Below are 9,594 nucleotides of genomic sequence, written 5' to 3' on the forward strand. Positions count from 1 at the left end.
CCCGGTCGCTTCCAGCTTCTGTGCACGTGTCGGTAACCACACCCGTGCCCAGGGGCCCGGCAGCCCGTTGGATCGTCGGGAGTGCGAGCGCTGGGTGGATGCTGCTGCTGGAGAGTTCCTTTTGCCCGCAATTGAAACAAAAGCACTGTCGGGGTGTGAGGGTCACTTTTCTCCCGTGTCGGGTTCACTTTCCCGGGAGGCAGGCACCAGAAATACTGCAGAGGCATGTTTGGAGCCAAAAAATCCCCTACCATTCTCCTGGATTTCAGTTTAATGTCGTGAGACCATGATGCACGTGGCTGCAAGTTCTCCAAACCAGTGTGTGAATGGTGGGGCACGGCTTTAGTTTTTTCCATCCTTGCACTAGTGAACAGGGAGAGAGAGGGAGTTGCTTCATTTATCATATACTGTTCATTTTAAGTAAAAAAAAAAAAGTTATTTAGTTGCCCATTTCAATGAACTCTGTTCTAGGTAACTCAATCTCACCATCCCAGCTTCTTCAGGGGTGTGGATTTGGGCCCCATTCACCAAAGTGTGCAAGTAGGTGCCTATTTTTAAACATGTGAGTTGTCTCATTAAAGCTAGCTAGGCACATACGTACGCCCAAGTTCAGCAAGGTACTTTGGTTTAGGTTACACTTGTGGTGGCCTCTTCCCTGACAAAGGTGTTGAACCAGGGTCGGTTCCAGGGTTTTGGCCGCCCCAAGCAGCCAAAAAAAAACAAAACAAAAAAAGCCGCGATCGTGATCTGCGGCGGCAATTCTGCAGGAGGTCCTTCGCTCTGAGCAGGAGTGAGGGACCCTCCGCCGAATTGCCGCCGAACAGCTGGACATGCCGCCCCTCTCCGAAGTGGCTGCCCCAAGCACCTGCTTGGTAAGCTGGTGCCTGGAGCCGGCCCTGTTGGTGAAAGAAACAAGCTTTCAAACCCCACAGAGCTCTTCTCCAGGTCTGTGGAGCTCAAAAGCTTCTCTCTTCCATCAATCAAAGTTGGCCCAAACAAAGATATTACCTCACCCACCTTATCTCTGTTTGTTTTAACAGCGTTAAAGCTTGAACTCTTTGAATCTTAAATTCTACTATCATCAGAGCCGGCTCCAGGCGCCAGCCTGGCAAGCAGGTGCTTGGGGCGGCCGCTCCGGAGAGGGGCGGCACGTCCAGCTATTCGGCAGCAATTTGGCAGACGGTTCCTCACTCACGCTCAGAGCGAAGGACCTCCCGCCGAATTGCCGCCGCAGATCGCGATTGCGGCTTTTTTTTTTTTTTTGGCTGCTTGGGGCGGCCAAAACCCTGGAGCCGGCCCTGACTATCATTAAAAAATTATCTGACCTCCCCCCATAATTTCCCACAACTGTGAAAATTAAAAATTATATATAAAAAAAGCTTACAAATAAACAATTGATTGTACACATCAAAGTTATAAAAAAAATAAAAATTGCATTCTACCAAGTCTATTTATAAGCCACCAGAGCAGCAGGGTTGAAGCACAGGGGTGTGGGGAGGGCAGAACCAATCCCCACTAGAGTTATCTAGGGTGACCAGACGTCCCGATTTTATCGGGACTGTCCCGATGTTTGTCCCGCGTCCCAACCAATGTTAGGTCGGGACACTGGACAAATAAGCAAATACTCCGGAGCCCGGAAGTGCTCGTGCCCCCCCACCCCGCGCCCCGACTCCGCCCCCTCCTTCCCCCATTGGCTCCCTCCCTGAATCCCCGCCTCTTCCCCAGGCTCGCCCTTCCTCCTCCCTCCGGCGCTTGTGGAGGGAGGCCCAGGAGACGCAGGGGAAGCGCGGGGCCGGGGTGAATGAGAGTCCGGCCTGGCCCCCAGCGCAGGCAGGACTCAATCGGGCGGTAGGGAGAGTAGGGGGGCGGCCCGCGGGGCCAGGCGGGGGCTGTTCTCCCCCTTGGGCAGCGGGACTCGGGAGCAGCCGCTGCTGCAGCTCCACTGCCGCGGGGGCGGGGAAGCGGCATGGCGCTTGGCGGCTGTGGCTCTGGCGCCCAGGCCCAAACCCCCCGAGCCTGGGCCTGCTGCAGGGACCCAGCGGCACGCACGCTGCACCCAGCCCCTGGCCAGTCGCGTCTGGGCTGCTGCCCAGTTGGTGCAATCCCGCAGCGGCCCTGGGGCAGAGGCATCGGCAGCCCAGCCCTGTTCGTTCCCCTGCGGGACCCGAGCGGGACGGGGGGGCTGAGGCCTGCGAGTGTTTTTTTTTTTCCCTGCCTCCTCCCGCTATGCCCCCCCCCCTCCTTCCCCCCCTCCCCCCCGCCCGCGTCCCGATATTTGACTTGGGTGATCTGGTCACCCTAGAGTCATCTCCCAGTTTAAGGGCCTGAAACTGTAAGTCACAGCAATCACACATTGTCCTCACACTAACAGAAGGAACCGCAGCAACTTCCAGAGGATGAATGAGGTTTGCAGGATATGGGATGAAGTCAGAGATGGGAGTAAAGAAAGGAGTTTCCTTATTCTTGATGCAGTATAGAAATGTTCACTGCACTTTGCCCAACAGCTTAGACAAGGCACTGCCCCAAGGAATTTCAGTATACTGTTAAGTACAACTAGTGGAAACAGAAAGAGTTTCAAACAGAAAGCCTGAGGGTGGGGATAGGCAATCAGGGATTGAAAAAAAGGTAGATGGGTTTCAAGCAGGTCACAGCAGGCTGGCATCACCTGCTTAATAGTTAATCTGCCATTAAAACTAAACTACGGAACAGCTATGTTGGGAACACGCCTGGGACAGGGCACAGCGTAGTGAATCAGCATGCTACTCCCCTATCCGCTGTGGCCCCCATTCCCATTCCTCTTCATATGGGAGGAGGCTCATGGCGGAGCTGATCTCACACCCATTTATCTCCTATGTACCCACCTGCCTGATTTTGGGGAAGCAGCCCTTGGGACCAAGCAAGTAAAGTTTCTGGGCCAGGGGAGCAGAGAGGACCCTTAGCTGCTGATGGGGGACGCACAATTTAAAGGTTCCCCCCAACAGCTCGAGTCATGCCCTCCCTCCCCAGGTAGCCTCCCCCTTACCCTTAGTTCCCCTATGGGAAAGCAGCTGACCTGTGCAGAGCTAAGTGTGCACTCCTGCTGGCAGTGCTGGGGGGGAAAGAGCAAGCCCTTTCCTGGACAAGTGGGGTTCATAGGGGACATTAGTGCAGCAGACCTACCTCCACCACAACCTAGATAGCAAGGAGGCTGCTCCATTTGGTAAAGCCTGGATGTTCTGATATTAGATTTCTGTATGGAATGAAATACTCGTAGGCTTTTCAAGAACAATGTCATAAATATTCTTATCTCCTTCCTCAGCCAAGGCAAATGTTTTCTAACTATTTTTTCAACTCTATTCCCAGTTGCATACGTCAGTTAGTTGCCTGGCACTTCATTACTTTCTGTTAAGCTGTGCTGTAGTTCAGAAGCAATGAAGCACTCCCTTTCATGGCTCTATCAAACTGTAAGTCTTGGAGGGTCTGAGACAATGCCCTGGAGTTTAGCATTTTCTTTCCTTCTTATTTATGATGGTTAAAAATGAGACAATTTCTGACACCACATCATGTGATCGTGGTAAAGAATGACAGAAAGCCACTTTCTTCTAATATCTGTATTATAGATTCATAGATTTTTAAGGTTAGAAGTGACTCTCTAGTCTGAACTCCTGCACAACACAGGCCCCAGAATTTCACACCGTGATTCCTGCATCAAACCCATAAATTCTGGTTGACTCAGTGCATTTCTTGTAGAAAGATATCCAATCTTGATTTAAAGATTTCAAGAGATGGCAAATTCACCACATCCCTAGGTAAACTTCTCCAATGGTTAATTATCCTCACTGTTAATCTGTGTCTTATTTCTAGTCTGAAACATTTAATAAAGTTCCTTGTTCAAATGAAGAAAACAACCTTATCCAAAAGCTATGTCTCTATTTCACTGTAGAGCTTTTCATTAGAACCTTTTCCTGCTACATATTTAAAGAAACAGCACACACATCCTCACAGAGGTAGGTCAAGCAAGGGATCCCGCATATTTTAGCAGACTTCAGACACTTGTGAAGAGCTGTTTATTTAAAGTGCAAAAGAATATTTTTTCTTTTTAAAGAGTCGAGCATAAAGAAGCAATGTTTGCCTCAGCCATAGTCTTTCTTCATCTGTCATGAAATCCCCTGGACTACCGCCTTATCTTCTTCTCTTCCTGAATCTGATCACAATTATAAATAGAAATTATCTGTGAAGCCTATGATACAGTCCCCTTGGGTGAAAACGATCCAATGGTGGATTAACACATGGGTCCTGGCCAATTTGGGAGCCCCCGCAGGTTCACCAGAACCTGTGGAGAAGTCAGGGGGCCATCAGTGCCAGAACTGTGGCCTCGCTTTCTGTTCCTCCTCTTCTCCCCAAGGCCCTGCCCCCTCCTCATCCTCATCCTCTTCCCCTGGGGCCCGGGCCCTGTTACCCAGGTTAGGTGGAAGCAGGGCCGGCTCCAGGGTTTTGGCCGCCCCAAGCAGCCCAAAAAAAAAAAAAAGCCGCGATCGCGATCTGTGGCGGCAATTCGGTGGGAGGTCCTTCGCTCCGAACATGAGTGAGGGACCGTCCGCCGAATTGCCGCTGTATAGCTGGACGTGCTGCCCCTCTCCAGAGCGGCCGCCCCAAGCACCTGCTTGCCAGGCTGGTGCCTGGAGTCGGCCCTGGGTGGAAGGTCTGGGGCTCCCCACAGAGGCCCGGTCTCCCTGGGCAGCTTATTATGGCCTGGTTCTGGCTTCAGCCTGGCCAGGGGGTGGGGCATCAGGAGGAAGAGGAGGAGCAGGGGGAGTGGCCCCATGGCAAGGGAAATATGGGGGGACCAAATATTCTTTGTGCCAAGGGCCCCAATAAATCTTAATCCACCTCTGAGGCTATCCTGGGCTTCACTATGTCTTGGGAGGGGAAGAATAATGGTGAGAACAGACAGGAAAGGAACAGAGAGGACTTTTGTTTGAGAGTAGTTCTGGGAGTTTTGGATGCAGCTGGTGAAGGGAATTTGTGTACAGTTAATTCTGCAGCTAACTCATACAGTCCCATCGCTTTATGCAAAGCTCTACTCTCAAGATCTGAAGCAAATTTCTTACCCTCACCAGCTGACAAGATATTTTCAGGAACTTAATATTCAGTTGTGGATGGAAGCAGGTGCACCCTTTAATCAATAGCTTACAAACTTTCAAAAGAATTTATAGATTTGAAATGAAAAAACATTTATAGATCCATTTTCAGATGAATCCAAAAAAGCTGAGACCAAAGTTCAGCTAGATCTGATGGACTTAAAATACCCCACTCTGCTCCAGTTCAAATTTCATGAAGCAATTATATTTCTAAATGTCTAAGTGGCAGATATCCAAAGCTACATAGGAGGGCTGCTAGCTGTAAAAACCAATTTTGGAGGTGAACAGCATGACCTCTAATTCCTAACCAATCAGCTGCCTATACAGTGCAGTGTGGTTTATCTCTTCAATACATGATAAGTTTTTGCTGCCACCAATTTACCCTTTTAAGTGTTTAAATTCCCCAGGTCCTTTCAAGGTCTCCCTAGATCCTTCTTATGCTATTGAAATTCATGCTTCAAAATGTGGTATATCGCTCTTCTACCCTCTTTTTGTAAAATATTACTGTAATCTTACATAAAGTGGTCTCCACTAGGGATAGGGAAAAGGTCAAATGTATTTAAAATCTCGCAGGAGGATGTATACAAAATGTCCTAAAACAGAAAACTGAAACACAGGCATAAGAGAGAGTCCCTTCCTAGACTGCCTGAAACGACTTCTCATTCCCCAGTGGAAAACTTCTATGATCCTCCTTATAGTTTCCTTGGTAATTGACATATAGTCAGCATAAAAATCTTTGGCATATGACTCATAAACTTGCAAAATAGACCATTTTAATTGTGAAACTGAAGAAAACATAACAGCAGTCACTTGCATTCCCTCATGTATGTGGCCAGCTGAAAAGTAAAGTCAGACAGCAGCAATGCCAGTCTTCCCATTGAGACTCCTTTTAGTAGCAATATCAGGCCCCAAGAAGGAACGTGCTAGGCAATATATAAACAAATCATAGACAGTCACTGCCCTGCAGAGCTAGAATCTAAACAGATCAGTCAAAGGGAGTATTATCTCCATTTTAAACCTGGGGAATTGTATTTGGGCTTGGCTTTGCTCAGCATTCTAAGTGACTAGATGGCTAATTCACATTTTCAAATGTGATTTAGGAGCCTAAGTTTTATAGAAAGTCAATAGGATTTAAGAATCTAACTGCCTGTCACTTTTCAAAATGGGACTTAGCTATCTAAATCCCTAGGCTTGGCAACACAGAGTGGAGCAATGCCTAAATACCTTTAAAAATCTGGGCCAAAGAGATTAAGTGACTTGTCCAACAGCACACAGGAAATCTGTAGCAGAGCCAGGAAGTCTGATGCTCAGTCCCGTCCTTTAACTACAAAACCCATCCTTCCTCTCATTATCCTTCCTTTCCTTCTGTATTTCATAGAGCACTCTGGGCACCTTATGTTGCTCTACAAATAAAATTATTACCCTGTACATTTTGTTCTGAAATTGTAGGTAGATTTATATGCAAATGAAATGCAGTCTTTGGACTCCTAGCAAGAGGCCAATGCAGCCCTTCGGGCAGTGAAGATTGGCCAACATAGCACTGAACTCTCTGATGATAGGAGATAAACAGGAAGCATTTCCAGAGGCCCAGATTTCATTGCCAGCATCGACTATTTTATGTTAATTAAAAACAAACTGGCACGAGAGCCCAAATGCTTATCAGACATTCCTGCAGGTCACAGCCAGCAGAACTATTTCCCTCTTAGTAATGTGGTCTTGTAAGATAGTAAGAAAAGCTAATTGCAGAATGTTATCTGTTGGCAGGCATCACAAGGTGGCTGGCCCATGTAAATGAACTAGGTCCAGCTCCCCTCTGCCAGGACAGGTACTCCAGTTTGGCCAATTATGAGGGCAGGGCAGCACCTGGGAATTGAAAAGGCTCATGGGGTGGGGGGGGACAGGGAGAATGTCCTAGTGAATTAGAGCAGACTGGTTCAAGCAGGGTTAGGTGAGAGCTGCCAGAGACCAGGGGAACTTGAGGAAGTCTTGGAAGAAAGCAGAAGGTGTTTGTGGGGGAAGGCTGAACAAGGCAGGAGATGAGCTCCCAGAGGAGTTGCTGGCTGATATCCCCAAGCCAGAGAGCAGAAGGCAGCAGCAGTAGATGGAGATGTCTGCTGGCTCTAAGCTGGAGCTGAGGGCCAGAAAGGGCTGAAGGCAGGGGAGCAGTGGAGACATCTCCCACTGTCTCCTGCTGACATCTCCAGGGCTGGAGAGCTGGACCCAGAGGAACCATGATAGGGCCAAGGAGCATGAGGCTGCTCCCTAGCAAAGAGGCTGTGGGCGACTCCTGTGGGGAGGAGTGAGGATTACACTCCAGTTGGAAGGGCTGGGGTGGCTGTCCTGGTAAAAGGAGAGGGGAGTACTGACAGAGTCTGTGTGTGCACCACTGTGTGGTATGTAGGACAGCAGGGAGATGTCTTGAGACAACCTGAAACAATAATTCTGAGACCTATGAACTGCTCAGTTCATCTCAGTGGGTGTTCTCATTGCCCTCCTGAATGCTTTAGAGCCTGTGATATACATGAAGTATGCCTGCTCTCAGCTTCCCACCTGAAAGGGCAGGACTTCCCCAGATCCTGGCTCACGCAGGGGCAGGGGCCTCAGACCCTCCCACAGAACCCAGCACACGAGGGAGATGGGGGATCTAACCCCTGTAGGTGGGCAGAGCCAGCCTTCAGATCCTGGCACATGCATTGGAGGATAGACAAAGGGGCTCAGATGCCCCTAGAAGGGCAAGACCTCCCGTATCCCAGCTCATAGGAGGGAAGAGAGAAGGATGCTCAGGCCCCCTGAGAGAGGCATGAGCCCCCTAGATCCGGGCACACACAGGCGAGGGAAGAATGAGGGGCTGTCAGGTATCCCTGCCCCTATTCTCCACCAGTGCCTTGCCCCTCACCCTCACATCCCCCTTCCCAGGTCCCACCCCTCCACTCTCCCCAACCTCATGCCTCCCCCATCTGAGCCCCACACCCATTCTCTCTTCCCCATAACACCCTCTCCTCATTGTAGCCCCAAACTCCTCTCTATTTCCCCACCCATTAAGAGCCCTCTCCTCTGGGAAGCATTCACACATCTAATTTTGTACCCCAGATACTTGGATTACATTCCCCCCAAAATAAAATTGTCACCCAGGACACACAAATTGTAGCAACCTCCATTCACTCAGTCCAAAACTCCTTGTGTCTTAGGTGGGGGCTTGTGATTAATTTATCCTTAAGTTTGTTAATTAAGGGTGAGATCACAGCCCTCAGTCTCAGGGCTTGTCTACACTACTGTGTGAATAGTGTAGCTGAAGTCGATGTATTTAGATTTACTTACTGCGGTGTCTTCAATGTGGTAAGTCGACAGCTGACACTCTACCGTCGACTCCGCTTGCAAGCCTCGTTCTGGTGGAGTACTGGAGTCGACGGGAGAGTGCTCAGCGATCGATTTATTGTGTCTATACTAGACGTGATAAATCAACCCCCGCTGGATCAATCGCTGCCTGCTGATCCGGCCGGTAATGTAGACAAGCCCTCTGTGACTCATCCACTCCTGACTAGTATTTCTTAATTTCACAGTGTAAGGCATCAGAAAGAAATTGGTTGGGGTGGGGGGAGGCTGTAACTCAGGAACACCTTGGGCAAATGACCCCAAATCTGAATTGCTAATGTTGTTACCCTGTGCCCCGCACCAGGCACACCAAATTTTAAAGCAATCTGAGTAACTGTTTAGATTTTAGAACACTTACAAGAGTCAAGTTTTAGAACATATCAAATGGAGGGAACAGAAATCCTCTAGCCCATTTTCTGCATTGGCACGTGCACACTGTAAAAACAAATATCATTTTCAGTTTGGGTTCCCCAAAGATTTAGTGGGTGCCATGCATGACCTTGGGTAAAATTTAACAGATTGAAACCATTTTGACCCACATCACATCAATAGTTAAATCTCTAAGTCTGTGCAAAAGAATCCACTTAGAATTTTTTTTGGAGAATAGCTATTTTGGGGGCCTTATATCTCTGCAACCCCTAGTTCAGATGAACCCAAATTTGGATGACTAACTCTACCCTGCAGCCTTCTGAGACACACCAAATTTCAAAGCAATCTGACTAAGCATGTCGATTTTAGAAAGGTCAACCTTACGCAGAAGTTGTGATGTAACCTTAACTATATTGGTGCTACTGTGCCACTGTAAAACTTCCTGTCATTAGTCTATCTTCCTTCCTAGGCCTCTGCTTGGATGATGATGAACCACACTGATCCATGTTCTGACTGTCATATATGCTTGTCATTTTGGTTTGTTATTGTAGGGTTACTCAAAAATATTGGGAAGGAAATTTCAGTTTCAAGTAGTCTTGTAAAGAACAGCAAGCACTGGGCGTGGGATGTTCCTCAAGTATATAAGGTAGTTAGGCACCCAGCTTGCACTGGCTTGATAATGCCAATGGGAGTTGGGGTTCTTACTTCTTTAGGAATCTATCAAATATTTGGT

This window comes from Trachemys scripta, chromosome 9 (genome assembly GCF_013100865.1).
Source record: "Trachemys scripta elegans isolate TJP31775 chromosome 9, CAS_Tse_1.0, whole genome shotgun sequence".
Classification (NCBI taxonomy): domain Eukaryota; kingdom Metazoa; phylum Chordata; order Testudines; family Emydidae; genus Trachemys; species Trachemys scripta.